The 25,678-nt window shown below is 47.2% G+C and overlaps 1 long non-coding RNA gene across 1 annotated transcript in view; it reads right to left on the bottom strand.

Moving 5' to 3' along the window:
- Positions 1–2,497: 2,497 nt before the first annotated feature.
- The window catches only part of LOC141172161 (uncharacterized), a 382,398-nt gene continuing 359,217 nt past the window's right edge, over positions 2,498–25,678 (bottom strand). The window contains exon 3 of the long non-coding RNA XR_012252429.1: positions 2,498–2,630. This is a non-coding gene — a long non-coding RNA (uncharacterized lncRNA). The remainder of the gene's footprint in view (positions 2,631–25,678) is intronic.

The raw sequence follows: 25,678 nt of genomic DNA, 5'->3' as shown, positions 1-25,678 counted from the left end.
CAGGGTGAAAGTGATTCAGTGGCCAGGTATGTCTACTGATCTGAACCCAATCAAACACCTATGGGGAAATCTGAAGAGACAAATTGAGCATCACTCTCCATCCAGCATCCAGGCTATAAAAGGTCATTTTTGAAGAATAGAAAAAGAAAGATGTTGCAATATGTCACCAACTTGTTCATTTCATACCTAGAAGACTTGGTGTTGTTCTTAAAAATCATGGAGGTCATACAAAATACTAGATGTAGTAATTTGTGATGTGGGGGATATTCATTTTTGCATCAACTAATTTGAAAATTTGGAGATTGTTCTTGTATTCAGTGAGACATTGATTAAAATCTCACTTTTTAAAGGTGGTGTACTCATTTATGCTGAGCACTGTGTGTATATATTTGCCCACATATATAAATATGTATATATGTGTATGTATTTACATGAATATGAAACATATACATGCCCATTTGTATCAGTCAGTGTGTGTGTGTGCATCTTATGGTCCGGTGTGTCTTATAGTCCGAAAAATACAGTATACACGTGGGGCAGAATGAGCGCATAATTATTAAGCAACCAACCTTTTGTTTGTTGGTCCGGTAATCGACAGCCTGTTTACACTGCACAAGTATCGGAAAATGATGGTTCCTAAGAACGCCCATTTCCGATAATCGACCAGTGTAAGTGCCCCCTTAGTTATACATAAGCTTTAAATAGTCTAGATATAAAGATAAGATAGAAATATATGTATAAAATATTCCATGTAAAGGTGTAACAGGCCCCATCCAGAGCTGACACTGCAGTGAACCAGGGATTAGCCGATCGCCAGGACTTGGGGTCAGGAAGGAATTTTTCCCCACACATGGGGTTGTTTTGCTTTCCTCTGGTTCACATCCTTTTTATGCAGTAAATCCTATAATGGCACTGGATGATTAAATTAAACTAAATTTAATAGATAAGAATAAAAATTAATAAACTCTATTCATTGTGTCTGTGTCTTCTTTATATTGTGTTCATTCTGCCATGACTATAAGGTCGGAGTCACATTAGCGAACCACATCAGATGCAAGAACATTGGGTGTGATACGCTCTGCTGCGAGCTGGAGCCGAGTGTCAGTGCTCTGTGCTCCGGTTCCCTCACATGAGAGAATCACAGCACAGCTGCAGAGGAGACGGAGAAATTTCTCCATCTCCTCTGTTGCTGGTGTTGGCGGAAATCGCACTGCACTCGGGTGATATCCAAGTGCAGTACAATGTTTCATTCGCACCCATAGACTTATATGGGTGCGTACGGTCCTATTCAGGGATGCAAACAAAGCATGTTGTGATTGTTTTCGCATGTCGAATCAGCATGAGAAAATAAGCGCAGAGGTGAGCTGCACCATAGGGTATCATTGGGCCAAGTGTAATCCAATTTTTTATTGGATTGCATTCATCTGATTGCATCGCAAGTGGGAGCAAGCCCTTATTTTAATTTTGGACCGTACACTGATGACACATGGACCATACACTGATGACACTGATGACACTTAGAATGAGTGCCATGCCTGCGCAGATTTGCATGACCTGGTGATGACGCTGCTTGTGCAAATTATGTTCTTATCATGCCCACAGGGGTGTGATAACATGGAACGAGGGTTGACTAGTCTGGGAAACTTACGCCCCATTGACTAGTCAAAGCCCTCATTAGCATAGGGAAAGCAAGGGTTATAAATTATTTTTTACCGCATTTATTTTAACCGAATTATATTACACGGGGTTGGTCAGGGAGGGAGTTTCATCATACTTGGCTGAATACTGCTGGATTAGAGGGCATAGGGGACCTGACAGGTTCCATTTGAAGTCTCCATACACATTAGACTAAGGTCGGCCAAACCCGCTGATATCAACGTGCTGATGTCAGAGGCGACTGGAACTGCTCAGTTACAGAGCTGCACAGCTCCATCTATTGTAAAGTGGTTGAGGCCGAGTACTGCAAGTTTGCCCCCTGAGCTGTGCAGCTCCGCATCTAAGCAGTTCTGGCCACCGACACCGAGAACAGCTGATTGCACCTACACTGATGACCTATCCTAACAATAAGTCATTGATGTTAAAGTAATGGACAACCTCTTTAAATATCATTGTTCTTGGCAGCTGATAATCCTGTTTAAACGTGCTGTCAAGAACAATCCTATTATATAGTATGTGCACAGAAGGAGCATATTAAAGGAGTTGTCTAGGTTTGTCATGTCATACAAGTGAGCTGAGTGAGGCCACGCATGTCTAGAAAATGTGGCCAGAAGTTGCATATCTCATACTTACAGCCACATGACCGACCGCTCTCACCACCGTTATTGGAGAATCCTGACAGCGTGCTGTGCACATGCTGTGGAGATTCAGAAATCTGCAGTCACAGGCTATTAGATGACTTATGATTGGCTTCATTTAACCAGTCGGCGGTCGTTTAAATACGACGATTGTCTAGTGAAAATGCCTCCTTAGATCCAGGTACCTTATTGGTTGACATCTTCTCTGATTGGAAATGTTCTCATCCTATTCTTCTTCATCTGATCCAGACGCCATGATGACATTGGACATCCACAGTTCGTCTCTGCAGACTTCCCTCTTTTCTGGTCTTCTGCAGCAAATCCCGACACATTGCCCTTAAAAACAACAGTATCATTATAATTATGCCGAAATAAAAAATATCCGTACATGCTGTGCACTAAATAAGCATTATGCTGTTCACCTGAATAAATATTTGCGCCACTGTGCTCCCTGCCCAAAAAGTGACCCGCACACTGTCACCTTTATGATACTTGGTCTCCACATTGTCCCCCATATATACTATAACCACCATCCCTACTGCATTAACTATGGCCGCCACATTTGCTTTCCATATGAACAACATCCGACAAACCATCTCCCCTTAACAACTATGGCCTATACACTGTCCACATCTTCAGTGCCCCTCCCCACACTGCCCTCTCTCCATACAGTGCCCCCTCCATACACCGCACAGCCTCCATAATGTGCCCTCATGCTGTCCCTCGTATACTGCCCCCCTACATACTGTGTCCTTACTTTTGAACAAACAGTGGCCCACCTTATAAAGCAGACCATAATGTCTGGTCATAAGTACCAGATATTGGACCGATTGTTGCCTACTCATATGATCAATACATTGAAAAAGGAGAAGGAATGAGTATTGTGGCATAAAAAACATTATTTAATTCAATCAAGATTACATAATAGCAAATGATGCGCCTCTTGATAAAGATTGGCGAAATGCGCATCGGGGCGCGCCGTTATCCTCATCACCACACCTGTCGGGGGGGTCATTCCTGGGTGAGTTATACATGGGATACTATAAAATGATAAGGGGGTGGGCTAAGTACCAAATGGGATCACTTACACATTTGGGCTTAACAGCTCTCTATTAGCACTGAGCAGCATACTACTAAGAATTGATGCCTAGAAACTTGTCTGATATATATTCCCACACCCATCATTTGTATCTATATGGAGCTACCCATATCCGCATAATCTGTATGACCCATCATCCGTGTGACCCCTTGATATCTGGCACCTCGCACTTTATATCTCCTATCATGTTATGTGACTTTTTGTATTTGCCATTATGCAATCTTGATTGAATTAAATAATGTTTTTTATGCCGCAATACTCATTTCTTCTCCTTTTTCAATGTGTCCTTACTTTTGCATACTGCCTCATATACTGTGCCCTTACTTTGTATACTGAGTGAGCGCCCCTATTCCCCCTCCCACAGACAACAGTAAAAGTTCCTCACGTCTTCAGCTCCACGATGGAGCACTTACCTTCTCCCTCGACTTCACCTTCTTTGTGGTTCTCTATCTCACACCCCCTTATCTCACACCCCCTGCACCCCTCTATCTCACACCCCCTTATCTCACACCCCCTGCACCCCTCTGTCTCACACCCCCTTATCTCACACCCCCTGCACCCCTCTGTCTCACACCCCCTTATCTCACACCCCCTGGACTCCTCTATCTCACACCCCTTATCTCACACCCCCTGCACCCCTCTATCTCACACCCCTTATCTCACACCCCCTGCACCCCTCTATCTCACACCCCCTTATCTCACACTCCAGCTCTCCTCTATCTCACACCCCCTTATCTCACACTCCTGCACCCCTCTATCTCACACCCCCTGCACCCCTCTATCTCACACCCCCTTATCTCATACTCCAGCTATCCTCTATCTCACATCCTCTTATCTCACACCCCCTGCACCCCTCTATCTCACACCCCCTTATCTCACACCCCCTTATCTCACACCCCCTAATCTCACACTCCGGCTCTCCTCTATCTCACACCCCCTTATCCCACACCCCCCGCTCCCTTCTGTCACAGTTTAGACCCCTCTATTACCCACAGCCCCCCCACACATTCCTGTCAGTCTGCACCCCCATCGCCCACAGAGCCTGCACCCCTCTATCACATACACCCTGCACTCCCCATGTACCCTGCTCCCTCATTACCTCTCATCTCCTCCAGCTTCTTCTGCAGTTTCCAGCTGGAAAAACTATGTGGCCCCTCCCCCTTAAGTCACATGATCATGATGTCATCACAGGTCCTGTACCATTGGTAGGTATTTTCTGCCATTTTGTCAGGAAGCTAATTAAAGCTCCCTGCCCCTGCTGCACACTCGCACATCGAATTCCCCCTCCCCCTTAAAAAACACCAGTTTTGATACTTGTCTGGCCAAGGGGAAGGGGGTTTAAAAATATACATATTTTTTTTCTTTCAAGATGGCGCCGTCCCTTTTATCTGCCACCCTGGGCACCCGCCCTCAAGTGCCTAGTGGCTAATATGGCCTTGATGGTACCAGAAAAAACATCAAAGCAAAAGAAAATGCATTGAAATTATTAAGGTTAAGAATTTTTCAACTCATATGAAACCCCTTTATACATTAAACAGAAAATGAATGAAGAAAAGTAATAAATAAAAAGAATGAACATAATAACTTATAGGTCCAAACATATGGAGAGGTATTACAGATTTCTTGTGCATTTTGGACATGGAATGAACATGAAATATATGTAGATAATAGGGGAATGAGCACATATCTCATATAAACAGGAGTATATTATAAAGAGTAGAGTTAGGTTAGTGGCGCTGGTAGGTATGTCTATTAGGCCTGCTGCAAATGAGACAACTACCACAGGTTGTCAAATTTATAAGTTTAGAAAAATGAGATAGATATTCACGCTGGGCTAATAGATCAGTGTAAAGGATGAAGTGGAGGAGTGTTTTTTAAAAAAATAATAATTTATTCATATTAAATTTAAAATATACAGTCACAAGCGAGGGGGTGAATGTCTTTGGTGGTAAGTAGGATCCAAGGGTGGATATGATTCATACGCCGTTAGTAAATAGTGAAGATGTTTAGCTTAGGGGATCTTTGGCTAAGATAAGGCAGGTAGTCATCCCCTAAAAAAGAGAAAAGGAGAGAGCAAACGTCTCTGGTAAAGGGAGGAGAAAAAGGAGCACACATTAACATAGACTGGACGTGAGATACCTGGTGCGTTCAAGGAGAGAAGACAGCAATGTATCGCCGGCTTGTCGGCTGGGTGATGGCTAGAGGGGATATAAAGTTGTGCTCAAAAGTTTACATAGCCATTTTCCATTTGTTAATCACAGTTTGAACGCTGCTGACTGCCATTGTCAATTGCTTGGATATTTTTTTTGTATCCCTTTCCTGAGTTATACAGCTCAACTACCTTTTCCCGTAGATCCGTTGACAATTCTTTTGCTTTCCCCATGACTCACAATCCAGAAACGTCAGTGGCTGGATGACAGATGCAAGAGTCTGTCTGGATCCCAGAAACTCACTCAGCTTTTATGCACACACACTGATTACAAGCAAACAGGTCACAGGTGAGGATGGCCATTCAAACCCATTTGTGTCAAACTCTGCGCATGTTATCAGGCCAAAATCACCAGGGTATGTGAACTTTTGATCAGGGTCATTTGGATGTTTTTGGTTGTCATTAAGATTTAAAAAGAGAAAACACAGTAGTTTGACAATAAATGGCTTCACACGACCAATAACCATGAGTGGAGAAAAAGTTGTTTCGTTATCATTCATATTCTCTGAAACAAGGCTAAGACAGGAAAAATTCTGCCGGGGTATGTAAACTTTTGAGCACAACTGTAAAGCCAGACAGGATAAGAGTTAGTGTAATCTCATACACAATTTAGAGTACCATAGTACCTGGTGGTGGTATGTAGAATGACTGTTGTGTCCTCTAGGCAGCTGTATAAGAGGCTGTATCGAGAGGAGGGTGTTGCAGTGTAAAGTAGATTGGTCTGCAATGAGGTAACTAGAATAGTAAAAGGCCAGGTGTAACATAGTAACATAGTTTTTAAGGTTGAAGGAAGACTAAGTCCATCTAGTTCAACCCATAGCCTAACATGTTGATCCAGAGGAAGGCAAAAAAAAAACATGCGGCAAACACAAAGCTCCACATTGGGGAAAAAAATTCCTTCCTGACTCCATACGACAATCAGACTAGTTCCCTGGATCAACGCCCTATCAAGGAATCTAGTATATATAACCTGTAATATTATACTGTGGCGCCCCTGAGGGTTCAGTCGCCACAGAGGTACTGCACCTCAACCAGAGGTGTGGTGTCTCCTTCTCTCAGGTAAGGAGGGAGTGCTGCCCAGAACCCCAACACCCACATTCAACACTACACTGCTCCAGGCCGGCAGGAAGGGCAACATGCATGTGCGCAGCTGCTGAGCCCTGTCCCTGGCTGGAGTGTGGGGAACCCAAAAGTAGGGGGAACTAGTAGTGGGTGTGGGTGGAGGAAGCAGTTTAGGGGAGCACCATAGTAGTAGATATAAAAAGGGAAGCCATCTTAGGGTGGCAGGTCAGTGCAGTCAGTGGAGAACAGACAAGGAGCAGAGTCTCTTTAGGAGCTCTGCTCCACAAGTAGGGCCCAGTCCTAGAGACCCAGGTGGGGAGCAGAGGAGTAGGCTCTGATCTACAGAAGGGATCCTAGGGGGTACGGCGAGTGCAGGACGGCACCCTTATGTCCCGAATCGGTCAGAAGACAGAGGGATTGTAGGCTGCAAGAAGGGGACCGGCCCCTAGTCCAGCCGTGTTACTCTAAGTCTCGGCTGGGAAAACCGGAGGCTTCTGGCTTATATAGTCAGTTGCCGAAGCCTCATTCTAATCCCCGTGAGGGTCAAGCAGGTCCGGGAACTCCAACAAGACAGGAGGGACTTCAGAGCACCCGAGTGGGATTGGGAGAGGGAAGCGCAGGGCAGGAGGGAGAAATACCCAGCGTGAAGACGGTCTAGCTAGGAACACAAGAAAGTGGGGTTCTGTCAGGTACTCCTAATCTGCCTGAGGAAGTGCTGAACCCCTGCCTGGTGAACGCAGCGCGACGTGGAAGGCTGACACCCGTACAGTGCACTAGTGGAACTGTCATAAGAACTGTGAGTAAAGACTCGGATGACTGCACCGTACTGTCTCCGTCCCTTCTTTTTATCTGGAGGGCAGGGGTCCCTTTACTGATTTACAATTGAAAAATACCAACATGCCGCCACCACAAGTGGATGTTGGCCCCATTGATGTGTTTCTGGACTTGGTCACAGAAGACCTGACCGCCTTGGAAAAGAAAAAAACAAGATATAAATATAATCTGACAAAACTCGAGATGCAAGCTTTATGTAAATTGGAAGGGATCAGTCAATAACTATTAAGCCCTCAGATAAAGGGGGCAAAGTTGTGGTTATGGATTCCAGTAATTATCATCAGATGTGCCTGAATATCTTGTGTGATAAAGATTACTATAGGGTCTTGAGGGGTAATCCCATCGGTGAATATTTGGATGATTTGAAATTATTGGCATCTGAGGGTCTGACAAGTGGGGTTATCAGTAAGAAAGAATTTGATTTCATCTGCCCTAATTTTCTGATAATGGCCACCTTCTATAGCCTCCCCAAGGTGCATAAAAGGACGAGTCCTCTGAAGCCTTCGTCCTATAGTGGCAGGGGAGGACAGCCTTACCCAAAATTTAGGTGTCTATCTTGATAAAATTTTGAGACCATTTGTCATTGGCCTTAATTCACACATTAGGGATACTAGTGACCTATTGAGAAAACTGGATGGCATATCTGTGGATCCTGATGTTATGCTGGCTAGTATTGACGTAGAATCCCTTTATTCATCAATTCCTCATGAAAAGGGCCTGGAGGCGGTGGAATATTTTTTGCGCAGTAGAGAATGTCAATTTGCCGACCATAATGAATTTGTTAAAAAGTCTATCGAGTTTTGTTTGAACAGAAACGTCTTTCTATTTGATAACCAGTACTTCCACCAGCTCAGGGGACTGCAATGGGGAGTCCCTGTGCCCCATCGTATGCTAATCTTTACCTGGGCTGGTGGGAGGAAACAATTGTATTTGGGGAACATCCTGTGGAAGGCAGTGAGAGGATAGCCCTATGGATACGGTATATCGATGATATCCTAATTTTTTGGAAGGGGGACTCCACACAATTTGATACCTTTGTGAAGGTGCTCAAGAAAAATAGTCCTAACCTGTGGTTTACATGTGAAGTGGGTATAAATACCTTGCCTTTTTTGGACATCTTGCTATGTAAGAAGGAGGATGGTAGTATTTCTACCTCGACATATAGGAAAAAAACAGGCACAAATTCATTGTTGAAATGGGAGAACAATCACCCCTTGCCCTTGAAGAAAGGGATCCCGAAGGGCCAGTATCTGAGGGTTCGTAGAAACTGCACAGATAACATGGTTTTTGATCAGCAGGCCTGTGAACTACGGGATAGATTTATTGAAAGAGGGTACCCTAAAAAAGTTCTAGCCAAAGCTTACGAGGAAACTCTGGCGAAGGATCGTACGACTCTTCTTTATCCATCACTACAGGATCAGGGAACAAATTACACATGTAGAGTGATCACTACCTACTCTAATAAGGCACATGAAGTTAGAAAAATTCTCCAGAAGCATTGGAAGATCCTTCAGTTGGATAAAGACATAGGGAGCTATGTTAAGTCTACCCCACAGATTGCATACCGTAGAGGGAAAGATCCCTTTGAGATAGGCTTGTACATAGCCACTATGTTGGTGGAGTGGGTACTGAGTGGCTTAGATCAATTGGCCAGGGGTGTTTCAAATGTAGTGGGTGCGTGGCATGCAAAGTGATCACACAAAGTAAAACTTTCGAGAGCAAAGTGACTGGAGAAATATACTATATCAATTCCTTCATAAATTGTAAATCCAAGTGGATTATTTCTAAAGCTACATGTCAATGTAATATCGAGTATGTGGGTAAAATGAAAAGAGAACTCAGGAGGCGTATAGGTGAACATCTGCGTGACATTGTTAATAAAAAAGACACACCTCTAGCTAAACATGTTAACACTATGCATGAGGGGTAAAGTTGATTTGGTTAGATTCATAGGTATTGATAAGGTCAAGTTTCCACAGAGAGGAGGAAATTTGGATAAGGCTCTATTTCAGAGGGAGGCCAGATGGATACATTATCTGCGTACGCTGGCACCTAGTGGATTAAATGAACAAATCTCGTATAAATGTTTCCTATGGGTCGAGGGACCGTCTAGGGAAAGGAGTGTAGGGACAGCCGACGTTGAGTGGGGGCGCCACTGCGCAGGTCTAGGGTGCCAACCTCCGCTGTTTGGTAGGGATTGGGGCCTAGGGCCAGTGTAGAAATGATTAGGTGTGCCATTATGTATCCCTCTGGCATTTTTATTGGGGCTACTTTTTATTGGGGCTACTTTTATCGCCAGGGTTTCCTTTATTTATTTAATTCGATTCTAGTAATGTATCATCTATTAATCTACCCCATGGTGTGTGCTTGTTTATTTCCTTCTACCCCGTATTTCAGAGGCTGACTTTTGTTATACCCTTTGGACTATGTTCCAAATGAATTTTTGCGGACAAATGCATGTTTGGTCTTAGCCTTCTATTGATGCCTGCCTGGCTGTCTGGTTAAGATAAGCCCTATGGTGGGAGGTCATGCTTAACCCCTAAGGGGTGGGACTATGGATGCTTCCTTTTTTTCAAAAAGTTGAATGAATTATCTGGTCCCATTGTCAGATATGCTGCTGCAGGATTGTAGAGGAGAATATATCTGTAATTGTAGGAGAAGAGGGGCTTTATACCTCCCAGTCTATATGTCTGTGAGAGCGGTTTATTATATCTTTTCTCTCCCTCCCCAATCACCGCTGTTTGGATCAGCGGTTGCGGTTGGTCTGAAGCGCTAGTGTGCCTGAGATGCGCTTCATTTCTGTATGCATGCGTTCCATTTACCAGAAACAGGAAGGACGTCACCGGATGTGACGTCGGCGGGACTCCATATGCGTTCCACCCGATGGTTTGCGTTCCAGATACTGGATATACCAGCCCACGTGACCGGAAGTGACGCAGCGGTGTGTCGCTTGGCGCGGCATTTAAAAGGAGACACGGTGTAGGAAGTGACAGGTGGAACCCTGGGTCTTTTGAAAGGAGGATAAGGGCTGATTGAAATGGTGGAGACCCTCAGCCCCCTTTTTCAGTCTCCCCTGATGAATCTACTTTAAGAGGAAACGCGTTGGGAGCAGGATACCTCCAGTATGTTTGGTCATGAATTTTAGGATAACATTTCGCCAGGATGAATCAAGCCATGATGCACTTTAGGATTGGGTGAGATTGTTTCATTTTGTTTGATATAACAATAACCCGAAGGAATCTTTCAGTGGGACTTTGTTGATTTTCCCTGACATAATCCACGGTACCTTTTTGAATAGTGGTCATGTGGGATTCTATTGTATAATCCATGGTACCTTCTGTGTTTAAAGGGCATATGGGAGGTTCTTTTGTACACCTAGTTGTTTTGAGCGCATATATGTGACGCGCCCCCTGGGCCTGTGCTGTGGTGCAGCGTTGCGCACGCGGGGAATACCCGGAGCCGGATCTGTTGGGGGTAGTAGTCCTCGTGGCGGTGACCCGGTCCGTGCCCAGGGTGTCAAACTAAATGGCAGTCTTTAGCAGTAGATGTTAGAGTGTTCGACTACGCCACCCGTTGAATGCGGCTATGAAGCCGCCGCTGCAGGGCAGACCGCTGAGGCCGGTGGTAAGGTTGTGCAGCGTAGCTGGTAGAACCCCCAACGGGAGGGGTATGGCCTCAGGGCAGCCGACGTGTTTGAAGGGGGTAGCAGGAACCACTCAGAGACGGTGCGATGTAGTTCTGGGTCTTTACTGGTGACAAGGTAAACCCTCCCGGAGTACTGGCTAGCGATCGGGGCCTGGTCAGTCCGTGAGCTGATGGGATCTCCCCTGGCCAGGCGGAGTTGTAGGCCTCCCCAACTAATCGTACTCTTCTGGCTACCTTGCTAGAGGTGGGTAAAAGTAGCCCACGTCCCTGAGTGTACCGTGTGGTGCTCACCCGTATGGCCGGTGACTCGGGGCCTTTTTGTAGCTTCCGCTCCACGTCGCGGTGCTGGTCCCTTGCGTGTGACCGTGCCTTCGGGTTTCTTGGCCAGAGGACCTGAAATCCCCTGCCGGGCGGTTTCTGCTGCTGGGTAAGGATTAGTCCCCACAGCCTCGGACTCCGGGTCCGGTAAGAACTCTTCAATCAGGGCGAGCTCTACAGCTTCCAGCCCCTGATCTCTTTTAGCACAGCTCCCACAGAGCTCCTGATCTTTCTTGTTCCTAAAGCTGCTCCACTACAGACCAGACTGTGTCTCTGTCTGTGTTCTCTGCTCTTTCTCTCCCTAACCCTGCCTCAGCCCTAGCTTTATATAGGGGAAGTTCTTCCCCTCCCAGGACTGGGCAGGAGGTGTGGCATGCATAGGATGTCTGACCAGGAAACCTCCCACCTGCTCACAGACGTAATATTGCTATTACTGTGCAAACCAGACCCCTGGGGTGCCATATTCCCCCCTAGTGAAATTTAGTACTCCGGGACTAAACATATTTTTGTAAAACATAACAAGTAAAAACAGAAACGGTACAATAAAGAAAAACACATTAGGATGGTCACGGCATGTCCGCAACCGGGTGCAGTCTTTGAAGAAAACAAAGGTGTCCATTTCACCAAGAGACCGGGAGCCGTAACCAGGTAGGGGTCTGTCCTGCCCCGAGTCCTTAACAGTCTTTAGTCCATTCCTGGGTTACGCTCCAACATATGTACAAAGGATTCCGGATAATCCCTAAACGACACCTATAAAATAACTAAAAATACACAATTATTTACAAGTAACAGAAAACAGGTAAATACAAATAAACAGTTTAAACACCTAGATCCTCCAACGTACGGGCAACTGGCCTTTAGTGACCCTAGTGGACCTACGGAGCTGACTGACTGGTCCTGAGCTACGGGTGGTAGGAGCTGTCAAAACTAAACTGGGCAGCTGTCTACGGGCTCTTTGGCTCACTAGGGGTACGGCAGGCTCACTATAAGCAGAGGGTTGATCCTCCTGGTCTGCTTGTGTGGGGTCTTCTGCCTCCTGGACCGGCTGCTCTTCCAGCTCTACCTGTCTCTCCGTAGGTACTTGAGATGCTGGTTGGAGGAAGGTGAGGACGGGTACCACAACAGTGCCATTGACTTGAGTCCAAGACCGAGGGAAGTCTCCGAGCACAGTACTGACCATATCTTCCCTTTCCTCTGCGGGTCGAGGGTCTTCTTGCTCTTCTTCAGGGCTTCGTAGCTGTTCGGGACACTTCTTCAGGTGATCTCGGGAGACAATGGCTGTGGTTTCTCCTCCGTCCTTACTGATTATGCAGACTTTCGGGTTCTCATGGCTTGAGGGCAGTACGGTGTACGGGTCCTTCTCCCACTGGTCGTCCAACTTGTGGAGGCGTCTCTTCCTCTTCAAGACCTGCTCTCCAGGTACCAGGGGAACAGCGGGAGCATACTGGTTGTAAGTCTTCTCCTGTCTTTCTCTAGCTTGACAGAGACTTCGCTCCACGCTCTCCTGTACTTTCCGGTACTGCTGCTGCCTTTCTGTGCCCCAGTCTGCTTCTGGTGAAGTGTCCTCGGGTGTCAGGACTCCCATCTCCAGATCAACAGGAAGCTTACCAGGTCTTGCTCTCATTAGGTAAGCCGGGGTACAGTTGGTAGAACCTACCGGGATGTGGCTGTATAGGTCCACCAGATCAGGCAGTTTCTCAGGCCACAGACTGCGTTCTTCCAGGGGCAATGTTTTCAGAAGATCTATCACCACCTGGTTCATTTTCTCGCAGAGCCCATTGGTTTGCGGATGATAGGGTGTTGTTCTTATCTTCCGGCAGCCATACAGAGTACAGAACTCCTGGAAGACTTCCGCTTCAAAGGCAGGTCCCTGGTCCGTCAGCACCTGCTCCGGGTATCCGTGTGGATGGCAGAAGTGCTGCTGGAAGGCTCTAGCTGCTGTTTGAGCCGTTAAGTCCTTGACGGGGACGACAACCAAGAACCGGGAGTAGTGATCCACGATGGTTAACGCATAGACGTAGCCACTTCTGCTGGGGGTCAATTTTACATGATCCAAGGCTACCAGTTCCAACGGCTGCCTGGTGACGATGGACTGCAGGGGAGTCTTCTGGCTGGCACGGTCCTTCCTTCTTAGGTTGCATGGGCCACAGTCTCTGCACCACCTCTCGATGGTTACTCTCATGCCTACCCAGTGGAACCGCGCACGCAGCAGGAACTCCAGCTTCTTCCATCCGAAGTGCCCAGCTCCGTTGTGGTATGCCTCCAGCACCATAGCCGCGTCTCTTCTTGGCACCACTACTTGCCAGATCAGTTCATGCGTCCGGGAGTTAACCATTCTGCGGCACAACTTCCCCTTGTAAAGGAACAGTCGACTCTTCTCAATCCACAGTTGCTTGGCCTCCTCCGGAGCGTCTGGGTCAAGGCGGGCATCTGGCTGAGTCAGCATCTCCTTCACCAGTCGGACGGCGGGGTCACTGTCTTGCGTTTCCGCCCAGTTGTAATGAGGTAAGGGGTTGAACGTAGCGGATTGCTTACTCCTTACACGGTGGGAATACTGGATAGTCCCATGCCGGTGGAACGCGGGAAGTTCAACTTCTTCCAGTCCCTCTGGATCTTCCCCCACGTCCGGTAGGTTTGGCATTCTGGACAAGGCATCCGCGTTGGTATTGGAGCGTCCTGCCCGGTATTTGATTGTGAACTCAAAGTTGGACAGGCGGGCCATCCATCTCTGCTCCAGGGCACCGAGTCTTGCTGTGTCCAGATGTGTCAACGGGTTGTTATCCGTGTACACGGTAAACCAGGAAGAGGCGAGGTAGTGCTTAAAGCGTTCGGTGACTGCCCACACCACTGCCAGGAACTCTAGCTTGAATGAGCTGTAATTCTCAGGGTTTCTTTCGGTGGGTCGCAGTTATCGGCTGGCGTAAGCAATTACCCGTTCTTTCCCCTGCTGGATCTGGGACAGTACGGCTCCTAGCCCGATGTTACTTGCGTCGGTGTAGAGGATAAAGGGCTGGCTGTAATCAGGGTACGCCAGGATTTCATCCCCCGTGAGGGCCATCTTCAGCTGGCGGAAGGACTCTTCTTCCAACTTCTCCCATCTGAAGGGCGGCTTCTGGTTCTTGGCCTTCCTGGACTGGCCTATCAGGAGGTCCTGCATAGGAGCTGCCTTTTTGGTGAAACCGGGAATGAACCTTCGGTAGTAGCCTACCAACCCGAGGAACTGCCTCACTTCCTTTACGCTGGAGGGGCTTGGCCATTCCATAATTGCGGTGATCTTATCAGGGTCGGGAGCCACTCCGTCAGCACTCACCACGTGTCCCAGGTACTGCACCTTTGGTTTCAGGAGGTGACACTTGGAGGGTTTCACCTTTAGGCCGTAGTTTGCCAGGGCTTCGAACACTTCTGCCAGGTGTTTCAGGTGGTCCTCGTAGGTCTTGGAGTAGACGATGACATCGTCCAGGTATAACAGGACCGTCTCGAAGTTTCGGTGTCCCAGACAGCATTCCATCAACCGTTGGAAGGTTCCTGGTGCGTTGCAGAGTCCGAACGGCATGCAGGTAAACTCGCTAAGTCCCATCGGGGTGGTGAATGCGGTCTTCTCCCGGTCCGCCTCTGCTACAGGAACCTGCCAGTACCCGCTAGTGAGATCCAAAGTAGAGAAGAAGTTAGCAGATCTTAAAGCAGCAAAGACTCCTCTATCCGTGGTAAGGGGTACGCATCTTTGTGTGTGATACGGTTGATTTTCCGGTAATCTACACACATTCTCATGGTGTTGTCTTTCTTTTTAACCAAGACTAGTGGAGCTGCCCAGGGGCTACAGCTATCCCTGATTACCCCAGCCTCCTTCATGTCTCTAAGCATCCCCTTGGCGTGTTGGTAGTGTGCAGGGGGTACGGGTCGGTATCTCTCCTTTATGGGAGGATGGTCTCCCGTGGGGATGTGGTGTTCTACCCCCTTTACTCGCCCGAAGTCTAACGGGTGTTTACTAAACACTCTCTCGTACTCTTGAACCACCCGATAGACTCCTTGTTTCTGGTGTGAGGGAGTGGAGTCAGTACCCAGATGTAGTTGCTGACACCAGTCCTCCATTGGTTTCTTAGAGCCGTTACCTTCCTCTGGTTGAGATGGAGGCAAGGGTTCCACGGCCTGTACAGAATTCTGGTTTATGGTGAACAATTTAGCTAGCGTGGCATACCGGGGCAGGTGTACTTCTCTCTTCCCGATGTTTATTATGCGAACGGGCACCCTCCCATGGCGTACATCAACCACCCCCCGTGCTGTCAGAATAGTGGGCCTACTGTCTGAGTAGACGGGTTCTACCATTGCTTGGTAGTCTCTACCTCTTAGACCAATAGCTGCCCGGCACCAAATCATTATTTCACTTTTCGGGGGTATGGCAATAGGGAAAGGGTCACACATTCTCACGCTACCAATCTCACCACCGGAGAGTTCCACCTGTTGCCGCCGCATCAGTGCCCGGATCTCTTTTTGGAGCACTCGCTGCTGGCCGGAGCTGGCGTTCTTGGCAACCTGCTGTAAAATGAAAATCACCTCTGCAAGACAATTTTCAATCACATTAGTTCCTAGAGTTATCTTTGGGTGACTCTCGCGCTTGTCAATGTCTACAATGATCAGTCCCTGTGCTGCCAGTTCGACTCTACCGATTTTAATGGTCATCTCTTTGAATCCGATCTGTGGCACGGGTTGACCATTGCTGGCGATGATACTCAAGTCGTCGTCAGGGTAGCGGGTTATATCCGAGTCATTCCAGTACTGCTTGAAGAGCACGTACGGGATGGTGGTGACCTGTGACCCGGTGTCAAGTAGGGCACTCATAGGAATGCCATCCAGTACCACAGGCAAGACTGGACGTCCTCCCACATATTTGTCACGCCAGTTCGATGGGCCTGGTGATCTTATTCCTAGGGGTTGGCCCTCTACCCCAGGTTGTGCCAGTTTAAAGGACAGTACCTTGCCATATGTCCGGGTTGATTGCAGCGGCGGCAGATGGGTTGTCCGTCCTCGTTGTATCGGTCGCTGGGTCTTCCTCTGGCCGGTGGGGTCCTCCTTGATCGACGCCACTGGATGTCCTCCGGTCCGGATGCCAGCTGGATCTTCCCTGGAGCAGCAACCTGTAAAGACTGCACAGTTCCGGTTAGCGCAGCAACGCTTTTAGCTAGCTCTTGGACCTGATGGTGCAGGTCTGGAGCCAGGTCATTGTTCAAAGCCTGCGCATCAGCTCCCACAGGCCCTGCCGACAAGGGCGCCGCCTCCTGGTGGTAAGCGGTAGTAGGGCGCCTGTGGGTCACAACGCCACCCGGTGCCGGTTCTCGGAGCACCCGGATGGCTCTGTCCTTGAACTGTGCAAAGTCCAGATGAGGATCCTGTAAGGCCATTGCCCGCAACTGGGTTCGGCGGGCATTGCAATATAGTCCCTCTATAAACTGTTCGGTCAACAGCCTGTCCTCGTTTCCCACGCCGTCAGGGTCGGTCTGCTTAATGGCTCTCAGGGCCTCTTGTAGGTTTAGTGCATAGTCCCTTATATTCTCATGCGCTCGCTGCTTGCACCCGTAGAATCTAAGCTTAATCTCGGCTGAGGTGCGGGTATCAAAGGTGTCCTTCAGCCGGGTTAATATCCCTGCGACAGTCCTCCTCCCAGGTGGCCAGGACTTTACCTCCCTTTGGGCTGCCCCGGTTAGTTGGGCCACCAGGATGCTCACTTTTTGCTCTTCTGTGAGGGGGTACACCTGGAAGAGGCTATCCAGCTTTTCTCTAAAGTCACTCAGGGTATGTGACTCCCCTGAGTACTGGGGTAGCCAGGCTGCCCCCGGGATATAGGGCATCGTGAAAGGCATGACCGCTGCAGCGGTGGCGCTGGCTGTGGCAGTGAAGCTCTCCTCCGTATCCGACATCCTCCTCCCCCCTAGTGGACCGTGGCCTACCTTGCGATGATCCTCTTCCGTAGGCCGCGGCTCCGCAGTGGATCGTCAGGGTTGAGGACCTTCCGTCGCGCTCCTGTGATGTCGGCGTCTGCTGGGCTCCTTCCAGGACCTTACGCAACGTCCGGACGCGAGGCGGAGCTTCAGTTCTCGCGGGCTTTTCGGAGTCCACGCCCCTCTTCTTCCCGCGCGGCGTCTTCAAGATGGCGTCCAACGGTGGGAAAACTCCACGGATGGCGGGAAGAAGGCAGAAGATGGCGTCCAACGGCGGGAAAACTCCACGGATGGCGGGAAGAAGGCAGAAGATGGCGTCGGATGGCGGGAATCTTCACCACAGGTAAGTTTAAAAGTCTCTTTTTCAGGCGCGCAGTACCCGGTGGTTGCGGGCACGGAATCCTGCCGACTACGCCAAAAGTTGACGCGCCCCCTGGGCCTGTGCTGTGGTGCAGCGTTGCGCACGCGGGGAATACCCGGAGCCGGATCTGTTGGGGGTAGTAGTCCTCGTGGCGGTGACCCGGTCCGTGCCCAGGGTGTCAAACTAAATGGCAGTCTTTAGCAGTAGATGTTAGAGTGTTCGACTACGCCACCCGTTGAATGCGGCTATGAAGCCGCCGCTGCAGGGCAGACCGCTGAGGCCGGTGGTAAGGTTGTGCAGGGTAGCTGGTAGAACCCCCAACGGGAGGGGTATGGCCTCAGGGCAGCCGACGTGTTTGAAGGGGGTAGCAGGAACCACTCAGAGACGGTGCGATGTAGTTCTGGGTCTTTACTGGTGACAAGGTAAACCCTCCCGGAGTACTGGCTAGCGATCGGGGCCTGGTCAGTCCGTGAGCTGATGGGATCTCCCCTGGCCAGGCGGAGTTGTAGGCCTCCCCAACTAATCGTACTCTTCTGGCTACCTTGCTAGAGGCGGGTAAAAGTAGCCCACGTCCCTGAGTGTACCGTGTGGTGCTCACCCGTATGGCCGGTGACTCGGGGCCTTTTTGTAGCTTCCGCTCCACGTCGCGGTGCTGGTCCCTTGCGTGTGACCGTGCCTTCGGGTTTCTTGGCCAGAGGACCTGAAATCCCCTGCCGGGCGGTTTCTGCTGCTGGGTAAGGATTAGTCCCCACAGCCTCGGACTCCGGGTCCGGTAAGAACTCTTCAATCAGGGCGAGCTCTACAGCTTCCAGCCCCTGATCTCTTTTAGCACAGCTCCCACAGAGCTCCTGATCTTTCTTGTTCCTAAAGCTGCTCCACTACAGACCAGACTGTGTCTCTGTCTGTGTTCTCTGCTCTTTCTCTCCCTAACCCTGCCTCAGCCCTAGCTTTATATAGGGGAAGTTCTTCCCCTCCCAGGACTGGGCAGGAGGTGTGGCATGCATAGGATGTCTGACCAGGAAACCTCCCACCTGCTCACAGACGTAATATTGCTATTACTGTGGAAACCAGACCCCTGGGGTGCCACATATGGTGTCCGTATATATTGTTATTACTAAAATGCCAATTGATACTAGTAAAGGTAGTGTTTAACTCAATGCTCTGGATGAATGGAGGTTGATCTTTTCTAAACCCTACACATTTGGCTTTTGACATGTTGAGGTGTGGTTCGCATGTATACACCATCATAAATTATTGTTGGTAATTTCAGAAGACCCAGGGTTCACTATTTGGCCCTTATTGGGGTTTTTTTTACTTGAAAGATAATTTTTATACATATCTAATAAATGTTATATTTTAACTATCTTGCTAAAAAAAAGCAGGAGGGAGAAAGACCCAGCGTGAAGACGGTCTAGCTAGGAACACAAGAAAGTGGGGTTCTGTCAGGTACTCCTAATCTGCCTGAGGAAGTGCTGAACCCCTGCCTGGTGAACGCAGCGCGACGTGGGAGGCTGACACCCGTACAGTGCACCAGTGGAACTGTCATAAGAACTGTGAGTAAAGACTCGGATGACTGCACCGTACTGCCTCCGTCGCTTCTTTCATCTGCGCCATCTCTCCCTCCCGACACTACAACGCCCAGCACAACTTACACTACCTACACTGCCCTGGAACTTGCTCTACCTGTGGAGAGCCACACCCTCCCTGCTGCCGTAACACCAGCTCCGGAGCGGCACCCTTTAGCTGCAATCCACAGGTGGCGTCACGAACACTATTCTAAAAACCCCATATAAATAGAAATCCCCCTTTTTATTGCCCGCCCTGGGTCACGGACCGGGCCAGCCACCGTGATATCCCCCACCGGCATACACAGAGGCCCGGCTGCCGAGTACCCTACGGCCCAGGGGGTGCGTCAATACTTTTCAAGAAAGGCATCCATGCCCTTCTTAAATTTTAGTAGTGAATCACTCATTACAACATCATGCGGCAGAGAGTTCCATAATCTCACTGCTCTTACAGTAAAGAATCTGCATCTGATTATGATTAAACCTTCTTTCCTCCAGACGTAGAAGATGCCCCCTTGTCCCCGTCTCAGGCCTCAGAGTAAAAAGATCACTAGAAAGGTCTTTGTACTGTCCCCTCATATACTTGTACATAGTAATAAGATAACCCCTAAGACTTTGTTTTTCCAAAGTAAATACAGTTATATGAAAAAGTTTGGGCACCCCTATGAATCTTAAGCTTAATGTTTTATAAAAATTGGTGTTTTTGCAACAGCTATTTCAGTTTGATATATGTAATAACTGTTGGACACAGTAATGTTTCTGCCTTGAAATGAGGTTTATTGTACTAACAGAAAATGTGCAATCTGCATTCAAACAAAATTTGACAGGTGCATAAGTATGGGTACCTCACCAGAAAAGTGACATTAATATTTAGTAGATCCTCCTTTTGCAAAAATAACAGCCTCTAGTCGCTTCCTGTAGCTTTTAATGAGTTCCTGGATCCTGGATGAAGGTATTTTTGACCATTCCTCTTTACAAAACAATTCCAGTTCAGTTAAGTTTCATGGTCGCCGAGCATGGACAGCCCTCTTCAAATGATCCGATAGTCCGAGGATCGGAGACCCGCTAGTAGGATCTACTTACTCTTGAATATTCCGAGGGTCGGGGGCCTGCAAAGGTTGCAGTAGATGCCGAGGTGCATAGCGGAGTGGAGTCCTGGCCTGTGACTCACAATCCTGGCTACTTTCCTGGTCGTTGGCGCGCTTGTGATGGTACAAGCAGGACCTGCGTGACGTCAGAGCACGTGATGGTCATGTGGTAGAACTGGTATGGATGGCTAGGAGGACCAAAAACCAACGTGTTTCAGAAACTAAACGGTTTCCTTCATCAGGGTTGGTCCTGGGGTGGTATGTGGTCCTTTTTATATGTCTCACTGGTGTCATCAGAAGGGTCAATCATTAAAGGCAAACAGCTCAATTTCACTATTTAGACCTTTTGGTCTCAATGTGTCCAGTTTAAAGATCCAGCTGCTTTCAGCGCGGGACAATATAATCCCCTTGGCGCCAGTGTTTGTGCACAATTTGCATGCCCATCACCTGTATGCCATGAATACGCCCCCCCCCCGTGTTTCTCTAAGAAATGTTTAGAAAGGGGATGACCATAATATTTATTCTTAACATTGCGAAGGTGTTCGTTTATTCTCTTATTTATGGTGCGTTTGGTACGTCCTATATAGGGCATTTTAGACCATAAATGACCCCTTTCGTGGAGCAGGTTATGAAATCTGTAATAGCATACTCGATCTCGCCTTTTTTAAGCATTTTTTTTGTGGTGCGTAGGTTTCTACAAACCATGCGTTTTTTACAGGGAAAGAAACCTACCAGGTTCTTAGTAAAAGGGGGGGAGTGAGGCGATGTGTCTAGGGGGGTTCCGTACTGAAGGAGCAATGATGTTGTCCAGGTTGCATGCCTTTTTAAACATAAATCTAGGACGTGGCAGTATTTTATCACCTAGGATTTTGTCATCTTTTAAGATGTCCCAATGTCTGTTGACTATATTCCTAAGGAAATGTGTGTTGGAATTGAATGGCGTAATAATAGGAACATCTATGTTGGTCTCAGTTGATCCTTGGATTTTTTTGTTGTTATTGTCCAAGAGTTCTTTTCTTGGTATCTTTTTTACGCTTTCCTTGGCAGCCTCAAGAAATAGCTGGTTGTAGCCTTTATCTAGGAATTTGTTTGTTAGGATGTCAGCTTCCTTTTCAAAGTCATGACGTTTTGAACAATTGCGATGTAACCTCATAAATTGTCCACGTGGTATATTCAAGAGGCAGCTGGGAAGGTGGCAGCTTTCAATGGAAATGTAACTGTTAGAGTCGGTGGGTTATGTAAAAGTGAGAGTGCATACCTGACCATGATCAATATAAGGTCTAAAAAGTAAATTTGCTGGGTACTAGTGTTGGAGGTGAAATCTAAATAAAATTCATTTTTATTAATATCAATTAAAAATTCATTGAGTGACGTTTGGTCGCCAGACCAGATGAAAATCACGTCATCTATAAAATGGTGCCAGAGGACCAGGTTTGTGCACAGTACTCCATCGGGGTAAATGATGGAGTCTTCCCACCTGCCAACGTACAGGTCAGCATAGCTGGGCGTGAACCTGGTCCCCATGCCTGTGCCCCACTGCTTGGGTATAGTAGCTCGTTTCATGTTTAAAAAAATTGTGAGTCAGTATAATCTTGGATAAATGTAATTTGGTCCAAAGGTAGTTTATTGTATTTTTGAAGAAAATAGATGGCTGATTCACAGCCTTTATCGTTTTGGATGACCGTATATAACGAGGATATGCTCAGAGTGCCCAAAATGTAATTATATTGCCATGTTACTTGGTTTAGTAGTTGTAGACTATGTTTACTATCTTTAAGATAGGCTGGGAGTAAGGGCACTAGGTCATGGAGGCGATGGTCGACGTACCTGCATAAGTTAGATGCCCAAAATAATTGGTCTGCCTTGGGGATTCACAAGAGTTTTATGGATTTTTGGTAAATAATAAAATACGGGCATTCTTGGGTGGAGGATATTAACTCCTTTATCCCCGAAGGTGGTTTGCACGTTAATGACCAGGCCAATTTTTTCAGTTCTGACAACTGTCACTTTATGAGGTAATAACCCTGGAATGCTTCAACGTATCTCCCTGATTCTGAGAATGTTTTCACATGAGATATTGTACTTCATTATAGTGGTAACATTTCTTCGATATGACTTGCGTTTATTTGTAAAAAAATTGGAAATTTGGCGAAAATTTTTACAATTTTGCAATTTTCAAAATTTGAATTTTCATGCCATTAAATTAGAGAGATGTGTCACACAAAATAGTTAATAAATAATATTTCCTTCATGTCTACTTTACATCAGCACAATTTTGGAACCAAATTTTTTTTTTGTTAGGAAGTTATAAGGGTTAAAAGTTGACCAGCGATTTCTGATTTTTCCAACAAAATTTACAAAACCATTTTTTTTAGGGACCACATCACATTTGAAGTGACTTTGAGGGGCCTTTATGACAGAAAATAACAAAAAGAGACACCATTCTAAAAACTCTACCCCTCAAGGTGCTCAAAACCACATTCAAGAAGTTTATTAACCCTTCAGGTGCTTCACAGGAATTTTTGGAATGTGGAAGAAAACAATGAAAATGTAACTTTTTTTCACAAAAATGTTACTTTAGACCCAAAGTTTTTTATTTTTGCAAGGGTAACAGGAAAAAATGGACCCAAAATTTGTGTTGCAATTTCTCGTGAGCACACCGATACCCCATATATAGGGAAAAATCACTGTTTGGGTGCATGGCAGGGCTTGGAAGGGAAGTAGCGCCTTTTGACTTTTTGAATGTAAAATTTGATTGAATAATTAGCGGATGCCATGTACATAGTTACATAGTTACATAGTTTATAAGGCCGAAAAAAGACAAGCGTCCATCCAGTTCAGCCTATTTCTTGTGCACTGCAGCTATTCCGCAGCGTTGATCCAGGGGAAGGTAAAAAAAACCCATGCGGTATAGGCCAATTTACATCATTGAGGAAAAATTCACTTCCCGACTCCAATCTGGCAGTCAGATTAAATCCCTGGATTAATTAACTATCACTAAGCATAAGATGTAATTTTATTGTTCTCAAGAAAGGCATCCAGGCCTCTCTTGAACTCATTAAGTGAGTTGGACATCACCACTTCCTCTCCCAGAGAGTTCCAGAGTCTCACGGCTCTGACCGTAAAGAATCCCCTTCTGTGCTGGTGCAGGAACCTCCTTTCCTCCAGACGCATAGTGTGCCCCCTCGTCTTTGTCACCATCCTTGGTATAAACAGGTCATGGAGAGATCTCTGTACTGCCCCCTGATGTATTTATACATGTTTATGAGGTCTCCCCTAAGCCTTCTCTTTTCCAACGTAAATAGGCCTAATTTTGACAACCTCTCTGGGTATTCTAGTCCCTCCATTCCCTTTATTACCTTAGTTGCCCTCCTTTGTACCCTCTCTAGCTCCAATATGTCTTTCCTGAGCCCCGGAGCCCAGAACTGTGCACAATATTCTAAGTGCGGCCTTACCAGCGCTTTATACAGAGGAAGAACAATGTTCTCATCATATGCCCCTATTCCTCTTCTGATGCATGCCATGACTCTATTTGCCTTCGCAGCTGCTGGCTGACACTGGGCACTCCAATTTAATTTGCTGTTAACCAAGACGCCCAGGTCCTTCTCCATGTCAGATTTCCCCAACGGTTTCCCATTTAATATGCATGGGTGACTGCTGTTTTTCTTTCCCATGTGCATGACCTTACATTTATCGGCATTGAACCCCATTTGCCATTTTTTGGCCCAACTCCCCAATTTATCTAAATCCTCCTGTAGCTGTGCCCTATCCTCATCTGTATTAACTACTTTACAAAGTTTAGTATCATCTGCAAATATTGCTATTTTACTATGCAACCCTTCCACTAGATCATTAATAAATATATTAAATAATATAGGGCCCAAGACAGACCCTTGAGGCACCCCGCTAGTAACCCTGACACACCCTGAGCTTACTCCATTGATAACCACCCTCTGCTTTCTATCACTCAGCCAGCTATTTACCCACTTGCACACATTATCCCCCAGACCAAGCATTCTCATTTTATATACCAACCTTTTGTTTGGCACGGTATCAAACGCTTTGGAGAAGTCAAGGTATACAACATCCACTGACTCTCCCCGGTCCAGCTGTGTAGGGTTTGGGGAGTCCCTGATGTGCCTAAACAGTGGAAACCCCCCACAAGTGACACCATTTTGGAAACTAGACCCCTCAGGGAACTTATCTAGATGTGTGCTGAGCACCTTGAACCCCCAGGTGCTTCACAGAAGTTTATAACATTGGGCCATAAAAATAACATTTTCACATTTTCCCCACAAAAATGTTTTTCAGCCCCCAATTTTGCATTTTCATAAGCGTAACAGGAGAAATTGCACCATGCAATTTGTTGTGCAATTTCACCTGAGTAAGCCAATGCCCCATATGTGGGGGAGAACCACTGTTTGGGCACACGGCAGGGTTCGGAAGGGAAGAAGCACCATTTGACTTTTTGAATGTAAAATTTACTTGAATAATTAGCGGATGCCAGGTCGCGTTTGGAGAGCTCCTGATGTGCCTAAACAGTGGAAACTGTCCACAACTGACCCCATTTTGGAAACTAGACCCCTCAAGGATTTTATCAAGGGGTATAGTGAACATTTTGAACCCAGAGGTACGACACAGAATTTGATAACATTAGGTCATCATATTGAATAAGTTGTCATTAGTCTTGAGCAAGTGCTCGCTACTTGAGTTTGCATTGGGTGCTCACCATGTATTGTGGGTGCTCGACTGACATGCTCGAGTCCCCGCCTCACATGTTTCACGGTTGTTAGACACCTGAAAAAAAACATGCGGGGATCGCTCGTGCATGGCAGGCAATCCCCGCAAGTTTTTTTTGGCTGTATAACAGCCGCAAAACATATGGGGAGGAGACTCGAGCATGTCACTCGAGCACCCACGATACTCGGTACATATGAGCACTTGCACTCAACACTAGTAGCCATATCGTCATCATTTCTTTTCTTTAGTTTTGAAAAAATCCCAACCCCAACACTACCCTAACACTAGCCCCAAGCACAACCCTAACCCTAGCACAACCCTAACCCTAGCACAACCCTAAACCTAGCACAACCCTAACCCTAGCAGAACTCTAACCCTAGCACAACCCTAACCCTAACCCTAGCACAACCCTAACCCTAGCACAACCCTAGCACAACCTTAGAGTTTATTTTTTACGCCGTTCCTCGTGCGGTATAAGTGAGTGGATGACTTTATTCTTCGGGTCGGTGCGATTACAGCGATACCAGATT

This window comes from Phyllobates terribilis, unplaced genomic scaffold, assembly GCF_046119375.1.
Source record: "Phyllobates terribilis strain yellow unplaced genomic scaffold, ASM4611937v1 Scaffold_1__5_contigs__length_1240528914, whole genome shotgun sequence".
Lineage (NCBI taxonomy): Eukaryota > Metazoa > Chordata > Amphibia > Anura > Dendrobatidae > Phyllobates > Phyllobates terribilis.
This window is presented reverse-complemented; position numbering and strand designations above follow the sequence as displayed.